The sequence below is a fragment of the Elephantulus edwardii genome, unplaced genomic scaffold (assembly GCF_000299155.1).
Source record: "Elephantulus edwardii isolate Elephantulus edwardi_28Jun2011 unplaced genomic scaffold, EleEdw1.0 scaffold00014, whole genome shotgun sequence".
Lineage (NCBI taxonomy): Eukaryota > Metazoa > Chordata > Mammalia > Macroscelidea > Macroscelididae > Elephantulus > Elephantulus edwardii.
The window spans coordinates 13,518,650-13,540,041 of record NW_006399764.1 but is presented as its reverse complement, the minus strand read 5'-3'; the positions used below and the strand labels follow the sequence as shown (position 1 = coordinate 13,540,041).

Below are 21,392 nucleotides of genomic sequence, written 5' to 3'. Positions count from 1 at the left end.
ATGAATTTACACTGCCAAGCATCAGTTAAATAATCTTTTTGTGTGTTTTTTAAAAGAAAAAAAAAACACAATAGGACTTGATGAATAATTTGGATAAAACTTTTTGTTATCATTTTCCTCCTATTAGATGATTAGAGGACTACAAAAGTCTGAAAAGTGGAGAGATACGATCTCAGGTTTTTGCTCTCCAAGGTGTTTGGATGTTGCTGATAAATTATGTAATCATCTGACGTAGGAGAGGAGACGGCAGCTTCCATGCCTGGCCTTGGTGCTGAGAGCGGGCTCAAGGTCCAGGCAGCCACCATGCCTCCAGGCTGCTTCACAGTGAACGGGCAGAACCAGCCGATTCACTGGAGCACTCAGGGGCATCGGAGAGGAGAGCGTGAGAAGACAGCTGACACCTAGCACATCTACAAACACTCACTGTGTTTTCTTTCAGAGCTTAAATACAATGTTGCTGTTGTTGTTTGCCATCAGGTCAGAACCAAACCATAGCGGACCCTCCAGTGAGTTTTCAGAGGCACTTAATTGCAGGGGAGGAGACTGCCCATCCTCCTACGGAGCAACTAGTGGATTTGAACCACATGCCTTCAGGATTGTAGTGCAGCTTCCGTGCACACTGGTAGACAGTTTGTGGTAGTGAAGAGGGTATAATAAATTTTGACCATCTATGTACCGATGGAAGGAGCCCTAATGGCATAGTGGGTAAAGTGTCAGACTGCTAACTGAAAAGTCGGCGGTGAAAATCCTCGCCATTCCATGGGAGAAAAATGAGCAATCTCTTTAAGTAATATTTCTCTCAGAGCATTGCAGTCAAGTCAGAATCGACTGTAGTGGACCCAGTGGGTTTTCAGAGGCTGTAATTTGCATGGGAGGAGCCTGTAAATTGCATCCTGCGGAGTAGCTGATGAATTTGAACTGTCTGCCTTTGGGTTGGCAGCACAACTTCTTACTCACTAGGACACTGGAGCCCCCTGTGTAAGATTTACAGCCTTAGAAACCCGGTGGGGAGTATCCTAGAGTCAGTCAGGATTGACTTGATGATAGTGAGGGCTATTTTTCCCACCAGCTTCCTGGTGACATGGTGTTGACACGACAGCTAATTGACAGGTCAGCAGTCAAATCCAGCAGCCGCTGGTGAGAGAAAGATGCAACAGCCGGTTTCCATAGAGACCTGCCATCTTGGAAGCTCTATGGGATCCTTCTCCTCTGGAGTCCCTATGACTTGGAGTCAATGCAATGACAGTGATTTTGACGTTGGGTATTGTTCTTCATGGACTACTATTTTCCTAATAAATCAATATTATTACGTAACTAATCCCATGGACTGGCAAAAGAACCAAGGCGATGCTCCTTAGAAGCAAGAATGATGAAAATTCATCTCATAGACTCTGGCCATGTTGCTAGAAGGGGCCACTCCTTGGAGAAAGGCCTTATACTTGGAAAGGTGGGGAGGGTCAGAGAAAGAGAGGAAGACCCTCAACAAGATGGTTTGACACAGTGACTGTAACCATGGGCTTGGGCATATCAGAAACGGCGAGGATGGTACAGGATATGGAAAGGTTCACATCTGACTATCTTTCTTAGGGTCCCTGTGGGTTGTAGTCAACTCAGTGGCACCAGACAGCAATTCTAGTGTATTCTTTTCTTTTTTACTTTATTATTATTATTATTTTTAATTTTAATGAAAATTTACAGAGACTTTGGATTTCCATTCATTCATTGTTGCACTTTTCTCTGCTCCCAACCCTCCCCCCTAGTTCACTCTTCTCTTTGAAAAGTAAAAGAAAAATTCTTTCATTGTTATACAATCCCTCCCTCCAGGGCCACTCCACTATTCAGCCTTCATTCTGGTCTCCTGTCATGACAAAAATACCTAATCACATATCCCTCTTAGACAGTTCTCTTCCTTTTCTGTCTTAATGCAGTATACATTATTTATCCCATCTTACTCAGTCTCCCTCCAACCCCAATATCAGTCCCGTTTTACAACAGTGGCACTACGCAGTATTTGTCCTTTTGTGGCTGAGATATTTCACTCAGCATTGAAAAGTAGACTACCCTCATCTTAAGTCTGAAGAAACGTGGGCTCACATAGCGAGCAAATCTAGGTTTGATTATCAATCCTGTTTTAGTGGCATCTTCTATGATACAAGAGCCTGTGAGTGTGATGGCTGTGGCTGAAAGGGCCCTCAGGGATGATATAGTTCTAGAAAGGCTTCAGGCCTTTTGTTCATAGGGTCACTATGGGTCGTGCTCATCACGACAGCAATCAACCACAGCATACTGTATACAGGAAGCTCTGGTAACTGAGTGCTAAGAAGCTGAGTGACTAAAGTGCAGGCACACAGTTAGAATCCACCGGGGGAGAAAGAAGAGCAGTCTCATCCCAAGCAATTATCCTGCCTCTGAAAAGGCACTGGAGAGACAGCTGAGTTGTTTCTTACTTGAGAGTACCAAGCAACACCTTGATGTATATTAAATCCATTGTCACCTAGTCAGAAGCACCTCAAAGCTTATCCTCCACCAGGTTTCTGAGGCTGTTAGTCTCACAGAAGATTGCCCATCTTTCTCTATCAGAGTTGCTGGTGGATTTGAACCAGCAGAGAGGTGTGACCTTTGGCCTTTGGCTTAGCAGTGCCATCACTCTCTACAGAATACACAACAGAGCTCCCTAAACTATGTCTACTGTTGTATTACATTGACTACAACTAATAACAAACCTATAAAAAACATTTGAGAGGCTTGATGCCCTATCCTGGCCATCCTCACAATCACTGCTCTAAGTTACGTCTAGTTAGAGTAAATCATAGCCTTTAATTTTCCTACTAGTCCACATCAACATTAATCAGCATCCACTATTGAAATGTCCATATCCATAGAGAAAAATATTATTTTGTAAACACTTTGGAGAGATTAAGCCCTTGTAGTATTGGCCTGTGTTACTACTATTAGGTACACTGTATGCTGTAGGTAAAATGTTTATTGAATAAGACAATGAAAGAGGAGACTAAAACTACCTCCCCACAGGCCCTGAAAATTCTGGTTTTCTATTTCACTAACATTTCTTTATTGTTGTTGCGACCCTATGAATGATAGGCCTGAAGCCCCTCTGCAACTATCATCAGTTAACAAAGTTCATAGAGTTTCTGGAGGCAAGTTGTTTAGGAAGTGGATGCCACTCCGGCTTTATGACTATATTTCTTAATATTGACCAGTCAGTGAAATTCATTGATGCATCAACCACTTTTCAATAGACATATGTTAACAAATAATGGTATATATCTATCTTGTTTTTTCAGTTTTTCAAACCAGAATACTTTTAGGTTATTTTTGGTCTCTTGCCACCACCACCCATGCCCACTGCCTCCAAGAGGTAGGCGTTTAGATAATATCCTGTTTGAAATAGCAGATTTTCAAAGAGCCAAATATGCTTTCACTTTTTATGTATTTCGGGTCTATTAAGACAGTAATTTATTTTGTAAGCTTTCTCGTTTCTCTTCCATTAGGAAGAAATTTTTGGAGATCAGCCAGATTTAAGTCTATTTTTCAAATCAAGAAACTAATAGCAAATAGCTCTTTGAAGTTCATCCTGTGAGCCAATGATGACACTTTAGTAGAAGAGTGAAAAAGTATCTTGTTTATACTTCCATACCCACTACATAATGACTGTGAAAAGATCTTAAAAAATAATAACAAAAAATACAGAACATAAAAATGACAGCCACCAGTCATTTTTATCCTCCGGAGAAAACACATTAAACGTTTGGTACACGGGGTCTGTTTAAATATCCTTGAGCACTTTTAAGAAGTATATCTCTAAAACTGGGAGGAAAACTAGATTATTCTTCATACGTCCTTTCCTAGACCCCTTCTTTATGTTCTGTTAGACATTTGTTAGAAGAAGTCACTATGCAGGATTATGGAGTATCATAACTCTAGGGTCTCCAGGCTGCCTGGTTGTTCTTGTAGGCAGCCAGTTAGTGTATTCTCTTAGTCACATCCCAATTGTTGACAGTTCATAGACCTCATTAGCCATAATTTCTCATGTAGTTTGTTGGGACTCATAGTCTTTTCCTGTTAGCTGCAGAGGTCTACGTCTACCAGAGAATGAACTCTGGTGGCCTAGTTTTAAGAAACTGTGCTGCAATCCTAAAGGTACACGGTTTTAAACCACCAGCTGCTCCCTGGGAAAAGGATGGGCAGTCTCCTCCTGTGCAATTTACCACCCCTAAAAACCCAATGGAGAGTCAGCTGTGAGCCGATTCCAACTCAACAGCACACACAACAACCACCAGAGAATAATACTGAGGTCTCTAATTCTTCAAAACTTATCCTACAACCTATTCCTTAGAGAATAAATGAAGAATGGGATCTCAAATGCTTCTCTGTAAGACATAAAGATAACCAGGGGTAAAGGGAGTTAATGTGATGGAAATAAGGCAATGATTAAGGGTAGGATTGCACAGCTGACTATTGTAATTGTTGTCAATAAGCTGTACAACAGTAAAATGTTGAATGGGCAAAAGTTGTGTGATAGCCATATTTTTAAAAATTGAAAAAAGCAAATAAAACCCCAAGAAGCTACTGAGGCTGCTTTCATATAACCAAAATCGTCATGGGATTTGGGATTTTGGTTTGGAAGTTTAGGATCACGATCTCATGGAGCATCCAAGTTAATTAGCCTAGTAACTTGCTCAATGCTTTTATTCTATCTCCTAATTAATTGTGTAGAATGGGACATGAGGTATTAAGAGATTCCAAGTAGCTATCCAAGTTACAACAACTGGCCTCTGTTTATCTGGAAATATATACAGGAAGATTATAGGAAGAAGGACTTGAAGGGGGATGTCCAATATGCAGTTAACTAATTCCATGCATAATTGCCTCCTCTGTATTGAGACCTTAAGAACTGGATGATGCCCAGCTATCATTACTGAACTGTATAAGGAGCAAGGGCTAAGCAAGGACAACCATATCTAACCTTGACTAACTCCAGAAAGGGGAACTGTCCCCACCAACAACACAAAGCCAATTCCCATGAGGTCATACATGTCCCGACACTACCACACTTCTTTCTACTCATTCCAACCAGTATTATGGCTTTACTGTATTAAAAATTTGAAGTGATAGCTCACAGAGTACACAAAACCATATTAAGTAAGGCAAATGATTATAATTCAGGTTAGTAGCAAAACATGATCACTTAATCAGGACAGCTTCTGAAATGTGCACACAGACTTGAGCCTTGCTGCTTTAGGCCATTGTTACAAAGCTCGGCTAATCATTAGTCCTGCTAATGATGGCTTTCTTGCCACCCCAGTCCTCCAACAAACTTGAGCAAAAGGCTCTTAGCTCTGGTTCTGTGGCACAGCAGTCCCAAGGTCCGCTCTGTCTCGTGTTGGGTCTCCAGTTCCACTGTGGCCGCTATGGTTGCTATCCTAAAAGTCCTAGTGGGGCTGCTGCAAGAGTCTCTGGCCCCAAAGGATGCACTATGTCCCCTTGCTGCTTCTTTGCTGATGGGGAAAATTCTTCCGTTCTGCTGCTGGGTCTCCTCAATTTAATGGTAAGACTAGCCAATCCTTCTAGTGGATAGGCTAACACACCCTAATCACATCGTCCTACCCATCCACATGGCAAAGTCCAGCAATGACTAGGAAAGCCATTTTTATCAATAAACCCTTAAAACCACATGAACATCGTTCAAGGATTCTGTAGCAGAGTGCTGATCAATAAGGAGAAATGAAGAATAGGTTTTCAAATTCTCCTGCACTCCAAACTTCTAGAGCAAGGAAAAGTGAACAAACACCTGAAACTATAAGCCTAAGAGGTTCTTTAAAGCTTAAACCAAAAATAACCCCTAAAGTCTTCTTAAAACCAAATGGTGGTTCATATTGCACTGCTAATTCAAATGTCCTTTAAACTCACCAACTGCTCGATGGGAGAAAGATGGGTCATCTCCTCCGTGTACAATTTACAGCCTTGAAAACCTGCTGGAGTGTCAGCTATGAGTCGGTTCCAACTTGATACATAACATTGACGATTATACAGAGCTTATTATATATTAATATAAAGAAAGATACTGCTTCCAAGTTGATTGCAACTCATGGCAAACTTCCATGTCTGAGGCTTTAAATCTTTACAGGAAGAGACAGCCCATGTTTCTCCCAAAGAGCAGCTGCTATAAACTTAACAACTTCTTCAGGTAGCAGCCCGACACACAATGCACTTTGCCACCCAGGTTCTTGTATTAAGCATGCCTGGCTTGTAACATTGTCTATGAAGTCTCATTTGATGCTCTAGTGGCCTAGTGGTAAAGAACTGTTCTGCCAACTCAAAGACAGGTAGTTCAAATCTAGGAGCTGTTCCATAAAAGAAAGGTAGTCACTATCCATCCGTGGATATCGTCTCCAGCCTCTGATATCCTCCTGGAGGGTCAGCTGTGAGTCAGTTCAGCCTCAGTGGCTCATGGCACCAACATCATCATGCTCTGGGAGGGGAGCTCTGGCAGCCTGGTCTGTAACGAGGTGTGTTACTAATCCTAAGGTGGTGTGCCTCTGGTTGCTTGGATCCACTAGCTGCTCCACAGGAGAAACACGGGCAGTTGGCTCCTGTGCAATTTACAGGTTCAGAAGCCAAATGGAGGGGCAACTGGGAGTCTGTCCCAAGTCCACAGCAATGAGTCTGAGGTTTTTTTAGATTTTATTTGGTAGGAGGCCTGGTGATGAATTGCATATAGGACTACTAAACGTTGGTAGTTTGAATCCAGTAACACCTCCCCAGAAGACAGATGGTTGGTCTCTTCCCATAATGATCTGCAGCCTTGGACACCAGGCAAAGGCTCACCGACTCAAAGGCAGTAGATCTGACTGGGTTTTCCTTTGGTGATAGCTATTACTTTCTAAATCCTTTTCATAGAGGAGGCATTTGAAGATGGTAAAGTTAACACTGATTCAGACCAAAATGCTCTCTCTTCATAATCCTAACTCTTAGTCACCACATCCCACCAGTTCTTGACTTTTCCTTTAATCCTTATGATGACCCAGTACACATCAGAGAGGCTGGGTTTTTCCCAAAGTTGTGTAGCTGCTAAATGGGAACGGGCCCTGTAGGTTTCAAAACCCATTCTCTACTCCTCTGTGCAATGCAGCTTCCCCAAGACTTCTTCACTGTTTGTTCAACAGTATTAAATTGTGAAGTGTATCCGCCTTAAAATCAGCAGTTTAGAAAAAGACATATTTGTTACCTATATCCAGAGCAGTTCATCTGTCAATTAGTTCCCCATTGCTGCCGTGACAAATTACCACATATAGTGCTTTAAGACTATGTGAATTATCACCTTAAAGTTACAGAGGTCAGAAGTTTGAAATCCATCTCACTGGGCTAAAATCAACGTGTTGACAGTCCTGTGTTCTTCTGAGGGAAGCTCTGGGGGGAGAGAATTCATTTTCTGGCTTTTTCTAGCCCCTAGAGGCCACTTACATTCCTTGGCTCATGATTCCCTCCTTCATCTTCAAAGCGCATCATTCCAGCCTCTGATTCTGTCCTCTGTCTTTTCTCTCTGACTCTGATCCTACTGCATAATCACAAGAACGCATGTGCTTGCAGTGGGCCCATCCAGATAATCCTGGATAATCCCCTCATCTCAAGATCTCTGATTTAATCACATCTGCAGAAATCTCTTTTGCAATAGAAGGTAACAAATTCACAGGTTCCAGGGATTAGGACATAGACATGTTGGAGTGTTATGGTTCACCCCATCACAGTCTGCTATGTTGTGGGTAAACACTTAACCTCTACAAGCAAGAGGTCCTTGGGGTTCAGAAGCTGCCCCATCCCTAGATTCTATGAGCAGCATATGCATCAGTGCTCGTTTTACTCACTCTGATTCTAACACATAAATTTAAAAGAGTAATGGGGGAGGGGATAAGGTACCAGAAGGGTTTGACTGAATGAATTGGAGGTCCCACTCCAAAGCATAGTTTCTGTTTTCCTACACTGTTTATGGTTTATGTTCATGATTGCATCCTCCCCGCTATACACACATATTGCACACATCTGTGCAGATGCAAACCAATTGCCACCACCCCTAGCCTCTCCCCTTGCCTAAAACTGTAATTATGTTGCCATTTCCCTATGCACTTGCTTTTTCAAAATGAGGGTTGGAATTCATAATGCCTGTAGTTGAGCTGTGTAAGAAAGGCTTATGAGGAGAGTTCCTGCTAGTAATAGTAAAGGGAAGAAAGGGAATTGTCAGTGCTTGGGAATGTATTTACTATTTTCTAGCTTTAAACACACAAAGAAAAGCGTGTGTTTGGTCTGCATCAGAGGACTGGATTCTGGCAGAAAGAGTTGTGAGTGTCATCAGTTTTGTTACATTCCAGTGACTAAAATATAAATCCACATAAGCTAAAGATGATATTCATTTAAAATGTTGAGTCTCAGAGGAGGGAAAAAATCTATTATCATGTTTATCTCATTATCATGAAATATATTTTCATTGTATTTCATAAGAAAACAGGCCTACATTTACAAGCAACAAAAAAAAAACCCTAAGCAAACAGAGATCAAAAGTCAAATTTCATGTGTGGGTGTTTTGGGTTTTTCCTTTTTTCATAAGAGAAAACTCTTTGGCACAACTGCTCTGATTTTAGCATGCAGCCTGATGTGTCACATAGTAACAGGAATATTATGTATAAAGGATGCACGGTATACTCCTTGAACCTCCAGTGTTCTTTAAGACAATTTAATAGACATTAGATAGCAAAGTAATATTACTTTAAAAAGCGCTTGAGGTGGAAATTTTGTTCTCATTGCAAAAATGTGGTTTACCAACGGACAAACAGGTATGTCTTGGAGAAGGTACAGCCAGAGTGCTCTTTGGAGACAAGAATGATGAAGCTTCGCCTCACATACTTTGGGCATATTCCTAAGAGTTCCTAGTCCTTGGAGAAGGACATGATGCAGGGAAGGGTGGAGGGTCAGTGAAGGAAAGGAAGACCCTCAATCAGGTGAACGGACACGGTGACTGCTGCAGAGGGCTCTTCTGTGTCAGTGTGAGGATGGTGCCAGATAGAACAGGATGCAGATCTTTTGTTCATGGGTTCACTCATGAGATGTACTCGACTTGTTGGCATCTAACAACAAGGAAAGTTCAATTTTCTTTGTGTCTTTAGGCCCTACTTCAGTTCAAGGTAGTAAGTAGTTGTTTCATGCTAATGAGCTGACTTTGACTTGTAACGACCCAGTGTACAACAGAGCAAAACCCTGCTGATCTTAAGTCATCCCCACAATCTTTGCTGTCCTTAAGCCCACTGTTGCAGTCACTGTGTCAGTCTGTCTCAGTGAGAGTTATGAACCTTGTTCTACATCAATCCCTATCTCCAACTTCCTGGTGGCCTAATGGATAAGGAGTTGCACTGCCGGTTCAAAGGCAGGTGGTTCAAATCCACCAGCTGCTACTCAGGAGAAAGGACATACTCCTCTTATGCAATCTATAGCCTCTGAAAAATCTCTAGAGAATTAGCTATGCATCAGTTCCTATGTACCAACAACTACCTAATACGTCTTATGTCTAAATGCCAAAGGTCTAATACCTCACAACACAATCCATCTGCCTACCCACCCCTTCCTCAGCAAATCTGGTGTTCCTTCATTTACTGTGTGGTGTGGATGGTACCACCATCTATCCCGCTTCCTAGCTAGAACCTGGAGCCACTCTGAAATTCATTCATACTTCATACTCAGTCAACGTCATTCATACTTCATACTCAGTCAACGTCCAAGTCCCGTACCTTCTAGATTCCCCCACCCTTTTCTTCCCTCTTCACCCTCTCCCATTGTCTTTGGTATGCTCATCAAATCACTGCAAATACCCTTTTCCTTGATCCTCTCTGTATTCATTTGTCTAATTCTGACCCAGAGATCCTAACCTGACATTGGTGAGTTTTACCACTGAACCTCTGAGGAATTTTCTAAATTTAAGTATGTTCTGAGAATCCTCAGAGAGGGGCACAGAGAGCAGTACTATACAGACTTGTTTGAATGTTTTCTCTGTGGCATGTCTGTTAATACTGCTCAGAGCAATATTCTTCAGAGCCCATTGGCATATTATACCTGGTTTATTCTGTCCTCACTGGGTCATGTTATTCCATACTTTAAAACCTTAAGTGGCTCCCCATGGTTTTACGATTATGCTCAAAACCCTTCGCCATCTGCCCCTCATATAACTCCTCAGTCTCATTTTCTAACTACTCTTCTCTGTGAATTCTCTGTTCCACTTTCTCAGTTTCTTGAACAGGACAGACTCCTTCATACCCTTGAGCGTGTACACACAGTCCTAGGGCCAGTGCTCCCTACCTACAGGACCAGTTCCTCATGCCTCATCTCCTCTGTAGAACCTTCTTTTCGTTTTCCTTAAAGACTTAATAGCACACTCCTTTATATTCCTTCTATTTTATACTAACTTGTTTCTCCACACTGAACTGCAAGTACCCAAACCTAAGTCACATTTTTTCAACTGTGACATATATAGATGGCTGGTTGGTAAGCAGGTAGGTAGGTAGGAAGGAAGGAAGGAAGGAAGGAAGGAAGGAAGGGAGAGAGAGAGAGAGATGACAGATACACACACATGTGTGATTTCAACACTTTTACATGTGCAAGTCTGTGGCATTAATTATGTTTATCATATGGTATAACCATCACCATTATGTGTTTTAATATCCTAACACCTACCATCATGCCTGTTACTCAGCAGGTACTTTGTGTTTGATGGAAGAATGAATGTATGAATTACTTACCTGAGTTACAAGTTCTAAGCATAGTCCATTATTTTGAAACTGGAAAATTGGCCTTAGGAAAGAATTGGGTTCAGCAGTATAACTTGAGGTACCAAGAAAATTACCTCAGCTCTCAGCAAAAGAAACTATCTGGATGGGGTCAAAAGTGTCAGCACAGGAAGAATTTAGTAATGTTCTAACCATGGGTAGATCCTTTAAAATATAGATCCCCCGAAACATAACTTTCAGAATTTTCCTTATTATGTATTCCTTGCTTTTTCTCATAACAAATAATCCCAAAACTGTATCATGAAACACATGTAAAACTTGTATAAGCAATCATCTTTGTGAGCAGAGTCAAGACAGCATGTTTAGGAACTTGTGCCTGGACTGTATTCCCTTGGCTACATGGATGACTACCATACCCAGCAAGTCACAATGTCCAACAGAGCACATGTTCTTGCTGGCTCACTCCCACTGCTGACTTGTTTAGAAGCAGCTTCTGTCTCATACAACAGCCTGATCAAAGGTAGATGCTTGGCCTGTCAACTGAATGTTTGTTTCCCATTATTTAAACATTTGGGATTTTGATTCTTTTATACATCTAATCATCGGTTCCCTGTGCATTTATGAAATGCCTACTCTTTGCCAGACATTAGACTAGGCACTTGAGGATATAAATATTCATAAATTTCCTCTTCTCAAAAAGCACATAATCCCGTATGTATAGAGGGAGGTAGATAAAAATAATGTGCTATTCCTTCTAAGGACAATCAGTGTCTGTGATTTGTGTTGCTAAAGGACTCTGACAATCCCACGGGCTGTCAAAGGAGCAAACAAATCTGTCTTGGAGGAAGTGTAACCAAGGTGCTCCTTAGAGGCAAGGATGGTGAAATTTGGTCTCACAGACATTGACCATCTGGTGAGGAGGCAGTGCCAGTCCTTGGAAAAAGACACGGAAAAGGTGCAGTGTCAGAAAAAAGAGAAGATCCTCAACGAGACAGATTGACACAGACTGTAACAACGGGCTCAAGCATGTTGATTAGAGGATGGCGCAGGATAGGGCCAGGTTCAGATCTGTTGTTTGTGAGCTATGGAGTCATAGTCCACTTAATGACAACAGCAGGATTCCGTGTTGTCCCTCTGCTTACCAGGTGTGATTTCAGCCTCCCTTTTCCCTGTGTCACCAGCATTCACATCTACTCCCACCTACTCCATTCAGCATCAATCTCCTCTCTCCAGCCCTTGATGTGATGGCCTATATGTCAATCTTTCTGGGCTTCTGCGATTCATAATGCCTCAAGCTACTGCCAGTTTCTTCTTCCGTGGGCAGTATCTCTTGACTTAAGGAGTTTTCAACGTCTGCTCCAGGGCTGACTTCTTGTGCCTCAGGGCATCTTCTCCTCCAATTATGCTATGGGGAGGTTGATAAATCCTATAGATTTGGTATATAATGCTGTCTTCCTGGCCTGGGGGCCGAAGGTATGAGGGCCCCCAAATTTGAAGGTGGGCTTGACCCACGGGCTTCTGGGAGACATAGTTATTCGTACCTGCATGGTATGAGATCCGCTGAGCCACCTTCTGCCACATGTGTTGTACCACTGTACTCTGCCCTTCTGCCCCTGTGCTTGGTGGTCCAAGATTTGAAGGTGATCCAGTAGAATGTGGAAATTATTCAATAGTATCATTGATATCACATGCAAGCAAGATTCTGCTGAAGATTATCCAAAAATTATTGGAACAGCACATCAACAGAGAACTGCCTGAAGTGCAGGCTGGATTTAGAAGAGGACGTGGCACTAAGGATATTATAGGTAATGTCAGATGGATCTTGGCTGAAAGCAGAGAGTACAAAGGAATGTCTATCTTTGTTTCATTGACTATATGCAAAGGTATATGACTGGTGGATCACAACAAACTGTGGCTGACTCTCAGAAGAATGTGAATCCCAGAACACTTGATTGTGCTAATGCAAAATCTATACTTGGACCAGGAGGCAGTTGTCAGAACAGAGCAAGGAAACACTGCTTGGTTCAAAATTGGGAAGGGCGTATGCCAGGGATGCATTCTATCTTCATACCTTTTCAATCTATATGTGGAACAGATTATCCAGGAGGCTGGGATCTATAAAGAGAAGTGTGGCATCAGGATTGGAGGAAGACTCATCAATAGTCTGCATTATGCAGATAACACAACCCTGCTTGCTGAAAGTCGAGGACTGCAGCCTTCAATATGGATTGAAGCTCAGCATCAAGAAAACAAAGATTCTCACCACTGGGCCGACTGGCAGCATCATGATAAATGATGAAGAGACTCAGACTATTGACAGCCTCAGTTTTCTTGACTCTACAGTCCCCACTCCTAGTACCAGCAGCCAGGAAATTAAAAGTCAAATTGCATTGGGAAAGTCTGCTGTCAGAGACCTCTCCAAAGTACTGAAGAGCAACGATGTCAGTCTGGAGACTAAGGTGCACCTGATATAGGCCATGGTCTTTGCAATTACTTGCTACGCATCAGAGAGCTGGACAATGACTAGGGGTGATAGAAGGAGAGTTGATGCCTTTAAGCTGTGGTGCTGCAGAAGAATAGTGAATATACCACGGACTGCTAGGAGAACAAACAAGTTCATCCTGGAGAGGGTGAAGCCAGACTGCTCCTTGGAGGATTGTGAAGCTTCATCGGACATACTTTGGACATGTTGCAAGGTAGAATCAGTCCTTAGAGAAGGACGTCATGCTTGGGAGGGTGGAGGGACAGCACAGGAGAGGAAGAACCTCGATGAATTGGATTGATTCCATCACTGAGGTAATGGGGATAGGTATGTCGGAGACAGTAAGATTGGTAAGGGACAGAGCAGGGCTTAGGACTGTTGTACATAGGGTTGCTATGAGTCACAGGCAACTCGACGGCACATAACAACAACAGGAGTCCCTTGTAGGAGATGTGTTGACCCTTCTAGACTAGGGTGGAATGGGAGGTGATGGATAAATATCTTAGTAGTAGTAATAACTTAGCACAAATTGGTGATGAATTTTCCCCATGATGTAGGCATACTGACAAAAGTCTTTAATGAATAAGTACCCTTTGACCTGGACCTTCTAAAAGATCCTGAAAGTTTCTACATGGACAAAGAGGTGAAGATCATTGATCAGAGAGTGAGCAGTGTAATTAAAGACCTGAGAAAATAAAATCTGTGTATCCAGTGAAGGGCTGATGGGCCCCTGCTTTACATGGCAACTTTGCACAGAATGTGGCTGGAAAGTGCAACTCAATTTAGAGTGTGAGAGACTTGAAAGGTATTCTTAGGAATTTGAACTTAAATCTTCTAGGTGGTGAAAATCCCTTGAGAGCTTTATCTCTACATCAAACTAATTTTTGTGTTGGGGGAAGAGAGAGTGCAGGCCCTTTGTCACTATGTTGTCACTAGTCCTCTAAATGGGCGTGGGAGGATGGATTATCTAAAGGTCTGCCTCTTAAATCAAGCCCAAATAGACTCTATAGGACAAATGCATTGCCTCTCCACCCCTAAAATTAGGCAAATTATTTTCACCATCTGTTCCCTCAGTTTGCAAGAGGAAGAAAATTAATCTTCATATGACCTCATTGCCAGCCTCACTAATAAGTTCTAATTGGCCAGCCTGAATCTGCAAACTCTTTATTCAACAACTTATTTATTTCGGAGGATTTGTTCCTATTAAGCAGAAGCCAGCTGCTTAAAAAAAAAACACTTTGAGAAAGAATATTTGAGTCCTCAAACATTGGCAAGATCTGTCCCCTAAAATCCACTTTACTAATACAGCACCTAAAATGTCAATCACTGGGTAACAAATTCCTCCAGCATGTTCCTTGTGCCTGATGGATTCACTAAGACTCATGGGGAATTTGACTGTGAATTACAGAAAGAAAATGAAAAGTTGTTTAATGTCATTTTAGCTTAACAGATAATGATTTTATGTCATTAAGTCCTCCTTGGTTATTACTTTTCTTACAGAAAAATGCATTATATTCTCACTACACTGTAAATACGTAGGAGTCCTATCAAAATGTCACATACCCAGCATCTGTTATAAAAGGCCCCCCCCAAGAGGTTCAGCTCATACCCTGGTCATTTACTAAAAACTACACAAGCCATTGCTTTTTAAAGAAGAAAAGGAGAATGTAGGGGGGGATAAAAGAAACTTCCAGGTGGATTGACTTAATCCTAGTGTTTTATTAAAGATGTAACACTGCCATTGTTGTTTGCTAATGACTCAAAACCAACCCATAGCTGACCCTCCAGCAGGGCTTCAGGGGCAGTTAACTGCATGGGAGGAGAGTGCCCATCCAGCTGGTGGATTTGAACCATGTTTAGGATCGCAGAGCAGCTTCCTGCCACAAGGCCACTAAAACTCCCTCTCAGTATCACAGCGGGAGCTTATTTTGAATGGCATTCTCAAGCACTTAGTAGTATAAAAGTTTCTTCTTGTAGCACTGATTTAAACCAATGAATAACTGGATTTATTTTCCTAGACAAGGAAAAATGGAATATTGCTAACAGACATAGAAAAATCCAGCAGAAATTTTTAAAAACCACCACCCACCCCACATACAGTATTCCTACCACATGGGAATCCCCAGTATTTTCTGAACTATAAGACCCTGTATATTAGACCTCAATTGACTCCTCTTTTAAACTTTACTTCCCCTAACACCTCACCTCCAAAGCCCAGTCAAGCACCTGCCCTGCTCAGAACACTCTCGACTGCCCAGTCACTGTACCCTTCTTTCTATTGTTGTGATGGCTGAAGCGTTCTTCAAGTCACATGTGATGAAATCCCGCGTGTATATGGCTCTAGGCTAACGGGAGTCACGGCCTTAAGAATCCTTCTCTGATCTGCCTAATCTAAAGTAATGCCTCATCCTGCAGTGCTGCCCTGATCCATTGTTACTGCTTACTATCTCCGACCTTCTGTTATTGCTTATTGTGGTTTTTTCTTATATTTTTCCCCGGTCTCCAAAGTCTTGAGACTAAAAAGCTATCTCCCCCCCTCCACCCCTGAAGCATTTTTTAAGCACTTAGCTTGGCATCTTGTGCATTATTTGCTTGTCATATGCTAGCAAGCAGGAACTGCCTTGTAGATGACCCTCCCACCGATTTTCAGAAACAGTAAATCACATGAGAGGAAACTGCCCATCGTTTTTTTCTTGGAGCAGCTGGTAGATTTGAACCATATGCCTTTGGGTTGGCAGCACTTCTCCTTACCCACTAAAGCTCTCTCTAACCTGCTTAGCAAACACCTGTTATATTGAAACAAACATATGACATCTCTGCTGCTAGAATACGTCTAGTGATGCAAAGTGGGAAACACTAAGGAAGGTGTCAGGAAACCTTCTTTCGAGGGGAGAGAAGAGGAAGTGCAGAGGACCTGAGGCAGGACTACACCTGGTACGTTCAGTGTAGAATAGGGAGAGTTGTATGAAGGAGTCTCCCTTCATACAAGGAGTCTCACAAAGGTAGACAGATACCAGGACATACATGCATGGCTTTCCCCCGCCCCCCCCCCCCCAGGGTGGTAGTTGTGGACCGTCAAGGTGGGAATGACCCATAGCTGACCCTCTAGTGGGTTTTCTGAGACAGTTAATCACACAGGAGGAGACTGTCCATCTTTCTCCCGTGGCGCAGCTCGTTAGGATTGCAGCGAAGCTTTTTCCTTTTTTTTTTTTTTTTTTTTTTAACCACAAGACATCAGAGTTGGAAATTTGAAATTTACTGAGAGGAAAGTAACAGAAGAGTGTTCAGCATGGGAGTTATATGAAAATGTATGCTTTAAAGGCATCAGTCTTGCTCTCTTCTCCTGGCAGCATGCCTCAAGGTTTGGGTCCACCCCTGACTTTCCTGGGCTGTTTTTCCTCCTTTCTTAACTTTTCTCTTTAACTCTGCTGCATGCCTATCTGTATTTCCCTACCATGTCTCCTCTGCATTACCTTGATAGCCTTTTTCCTTGTTTAAATAAATTATAAATAAACAAAGGTATCAGATTTTGCTACTGTGTGGAGAATGGACTAGAGTGGTCTAAGAGTGATAAGCTGAACATCTTCCATTGTTCTAGATCCATATCCCTCCCTATCCTACCTGGGCCCTGACCTGTGTTGATAGAATGACAAAGCTTCCTTGCCCTCTGGTTTTGGTATTCATCCAATAGGGCATGTTCTCATATCATCAGAAGGGAGAACGTCTCTTCAAAATATCTGTTGGGACCTCTATTACACTGGGACCTGACTGATAAAACTAGATAGTAGGAACTGGACAATAAAGAAGAATAATAGAAAAATTGATGGCTTTGAGTTGTAGTGTTGGAGAAGAGTACAGAATATTCCGTGGACTGCCAAAAGAACAAGAGTATGTCTTGGGGAAAGTGCAGCCAGAGTGCTCCCTGGAGGCAAAGTTTGTGAAGTTTTGTCTCTCTCTCTCATACTTGGGGCATGAGGAGAAGCTGTTCCTTGGAAAGGGACATCATGTTTGGAAAGGGGGAAGATAAGCAAAAGAGAGGAAGAACTCCCACAAAATGGATTGACACAGTGACTGCAACAATGGACAAGGTTCAGATCTGTTGTTCACTATTGAGTAATGCTCAACTCCATGGCACTAACTACAACAACAACAATTTGCAAAGTCTATGCAAGAGATGGAGACATTTGTTTTGGGGAAAGGCATCATGCTTGGTCGAGCAGAAGGTCAGTGAAAAAAGTGAAAGACTCACTATGACTTGGGCTGACATAGGGGTTGGGGCAGGACCAGGCCATGTTTCACTGTGTTGTACACAGTACTGGACCAACATGATGGCACCGAACAGCAACAGATGTGCTACTTTAGAATGCTGGTCTCCCAGCCTACACGTTTGTTTATTTCAGGATGACATTTATTTTGGAGGTAAATCTGACAGGCTCATGAACTGGGTAGAAGGTGGGGGTGATGAGAAAGACAAAGCTGTGGAGGACACTAAGTTTTTGTCCTGGATGTGACATTATTAAATCAATGGGGACGATTGAGAAAGGAGAAGATATGGGGTGAGTTGGAGAGAATAGAGGGAAGAGTTTGATCAGAGCTTTCCCTCCAGAGGAAGTGCTGTTCTGAATAAAGGCCAAGACTACTATTCAGTTAAATGATTTCTCAAACAGGCAAAGAGGAGAGGCGAGAGTGTAAGATTAAAATTGTTGATTCATCAACATACATTTGTTTCAGATAATTGTGGTTTCAACAAAATTAGATTGAGTTCATGGAATAATCTTAGTAATTCATTGAATGGAAAGAATTGTGGTGCATGCAGTCCTTACGTCTGGCAAATCTTCAGGAAATCAGTAATTCACATGGTTAGTTGTCTAGTTATATTATGAAAATTCTACGCAAAGTCTCAGTAATAAAATATTATAACTAATTTGATTATAGAATAACTAGTTGGTTAGAAGTGAAAATTTGACAGAAATAAGAGAAGACTAAGCCTAACAAATCAAGTCATGCAGTGAATTGTAAAACCAAATTTAAAACCTTATCCATACTTAAGCAGAAGAATTCTGCTAAATAAATGGAATTCTTAGCCACTAATTTAAATTTCCCTTAACCACCAACTTCAATTCAATTCCACAAGCATGTATATGAGGGCTTGTATTTGCAAAATACAAGTGGGAGAACAAAATAGGTCAAGAAATTAAATTTTTAAAAAAAATTTCAGGAAAGAAGTTAAATCCTTAAGATTTTCTCAACTCTATTTATAATTGCTAAAACAAAAAGATTGCTTCTCTAATAAATTAAAATACCAGGGGGTATTTGGCACAAAAAAACCCACCCAAAAAACCTAGAGCAACCGATTCTTGGGTTACTCACAACTTGAGTCCTTGGCTCTAAGGTCCCAGATGGGGCCTAACAAAGCCAGTGCATATGCTAGATAGGCCCTTGGAAGAAACTGTTTCGATCAGTGGTGAGAACTGACCACATATAATTCCCAACCCCTGGCCCCAGGTTCACAGAATAGCCTGAAAGTTGTGATCAAATGTGGCCTTTTCACTCAGATATCAAGAGATAAAAGACTTTCCAAGGTCACCATCACACAGATAAGACCATTTAGAATGCTAGGCCTCAACCTAGGTTATAGACAGACATTTACTAGTCAGGGATGGTCACCAGCCTGAGTTACAAAGCATCTCCGTCCTGTACAGTGAAAGGCCAGGAGCTCTGCAGGCATGGTGTTTACAAGGCATGGGACCCTCAGCAGCAGGCAGTGGGCAGGGTCTCCCCACCACCTCCCAGATCCATAAGTAAAGAGGAGTTCTCACATCACAGGAGAGAGAAGCCTAGTTTGCTCCATTCTTCCAGCTCTGTCCTCAGCCCAAGGCATGATGTGTTGTAGAAGTTCAGTAAATGTAGCACTTACCGGGAAGAAGTCAATTCTATATGGTCACTTTATGTCTCTGAGCTTTAGTTTTCTAATCTGAAAAGTGGGGTAAGATCTGCCTCATAAGGTGACTTCATCTTTTTTTGTGTGTTGTCTTTTATTCAGTGACAAATATGTAGTTGGTCCCGGGTATGGTGTCACATAGAAAATGCATTATTGTCCTAATGCACTCAATAAGGTTATTTTAAATTTTTAAAAAATTGTTACCATTGGTTTGGTTACTTTGAAAGGCTTTGATTTTAAAAGGTGCCTAGCTTGAGCTCTGACTCTATGGCAATAAGAGAGAGTCAGTCAGTTGTTAGTCAGTCAGCTGGTTGACTGATGGCTTTTCTCTCGTTATTGTCCAGTAGTTCTGCGGCTTCCCGCCATTCACAGCTACAGAGGGTCTATTGCTCCAGTAGGGTCCCTAGCAGAAAATTCAGTGAACCCTAGGCTTTTACTTTCACGCTTTTCTCTTCATTGGAAAAATGGAAGCACATTACTTTGGAGAGACTGCTGTCAACCTTGACTTGTCACATCCGCTCCAAATCATGACAGTTCTTTCTACAACAGAAGGAAGCCCTGCCTGATCCTGTGCTTCCGTCCCTCACAGTCACTGCATCAATCAGTCCAGGTCACCGAGCATCCTCTTTTGTTGATTCATCAACCCTGGTTACACAGCACAATTACCTGGAAAGCTTAAAAACAAAGCAAAACAAAAAAAAACAACCACCCTAATCTTATGTCTGAGATCCACTTTCCAGAGTTTTGTATGTAACTGGTCAGAGGTAGGGCTTGGGCAACAGTACTACTTTTTAAAGCCTCACAGGGGATTTTTATGTGGACCCATTTTTGAGACCCACAGAGTAAGGGAGGAGCTCACCACAAAGGCCTTCTGCCCATATTCAAGGACACTCACCAATTCAGCCTTTGCTGTGGGTTAAAAAAAACAAACAAAACACCACAACCAACAAAACAAAACATTAAAAAAACCAAAACTCCCAGCCTCCTGAGCACAGCCCAGGAGAGTTCTGAGAGGGGACCTGGGCCCTATGAGGCAGGAACTGGTCCTCTGACAGAATCTGAAGCTTTAAAACCTGGACCTAGTGCCATTGCAAAACCACAGGCATCAAGTTAAGGAGGAGAGCAGGAAAAAACAAGGGAAAGACCCCTAATTGCCATCCAGTCAATTCCAGTTTAAGACAACCTCGCATGCGTCAGGCGTGGAACTCGGCTCTGTGGGGTTGTCTTTCTTTCCTGTCTTTAAAGTCTAGTGCTTCCCCGATGAACACATCATCCTTGTGCAGGAGCCATGCGAGTCTCCTTTGTCTTGGTTTAGCATCTGTGCTGCTGGGGCAAGGATCCCGCTGAAGCAGAACTGCAGGCCTTTCTGTTGAGATACCTCTGTGTAGCCTCACACTGCCCAACTAAGTACACTGTTTGTACCACATCCTGGATAGCGCACGCAGTTACGCCCTCTTTGACTACTTAGCAAAGGGTTGGCAGTTTGAATCTACGTCCAAGGAATCACATTCACAATGCTGAAACAGGGATCTACTCTTACACAGTAACTAGATGAGGGCTGAGTATACGTTAAAACTTTGACAGCCAGATCCCTCAGGGTCACTCCAAATCCAACTCATAGAACTTGTCATAGTTTCCAAAGCTGTGTGTTTTTGCAGCAACAGACTGCCATATCCTTCTAAGCAGCAGCTAGGTGTTAACCTTCTGATTAGCAGCAAAGCTCCTAACCAGTGCACCACCAGTGTTCCTTTTTACAGCGAAAGCCTGCTGTATTAGCTTAAATATGAGAGTAACCCGAAATGTTATGTGCTGTCAAGTAGGAGCCAATTTACAGCTAACCCTCAAGTGGGTTTTCAGAGGCTGTAAATCACAGAGGAGACTGCCCATCTTTCTTTCTCAAAGCAGCTGGTGGATTTGAACTTCCCACCTTTGGGCTTGCAGTGCAACTTCTTACCAGTAGGCCAAGAGAGCTACCTAACCCAATATAGCAGCAGTTTAAATAAGACAGAAAAATACCTCTCATGCTATGTTAACAGAGGCAATAATGATCAGAAAGCCAGGCTCCTTCTATCTTTTTGCTTGTCAAAGTCCAAATGAAGGCTTATATTTTAGATGTGTTTTCCAGACAGCGGCAAGAGGAAAAAAATGCTATAAGTATCCTTGAAAATGTATATAACTCTTC

General features: G+C 42.2%; 1 protein-coding gene across 1 annotated transcript in view; it reads left to right on the top strand.

Moving 5' to 3' along the window:
• Positions 1-21,392, top strand: part of ADAMTSL1 (ADAMTS-like 1) — a 431,835-nt gene that overhangs the window by 279,639 nt on the left and 130,804 nt on the right. The window lies entirely within an intron of this gene.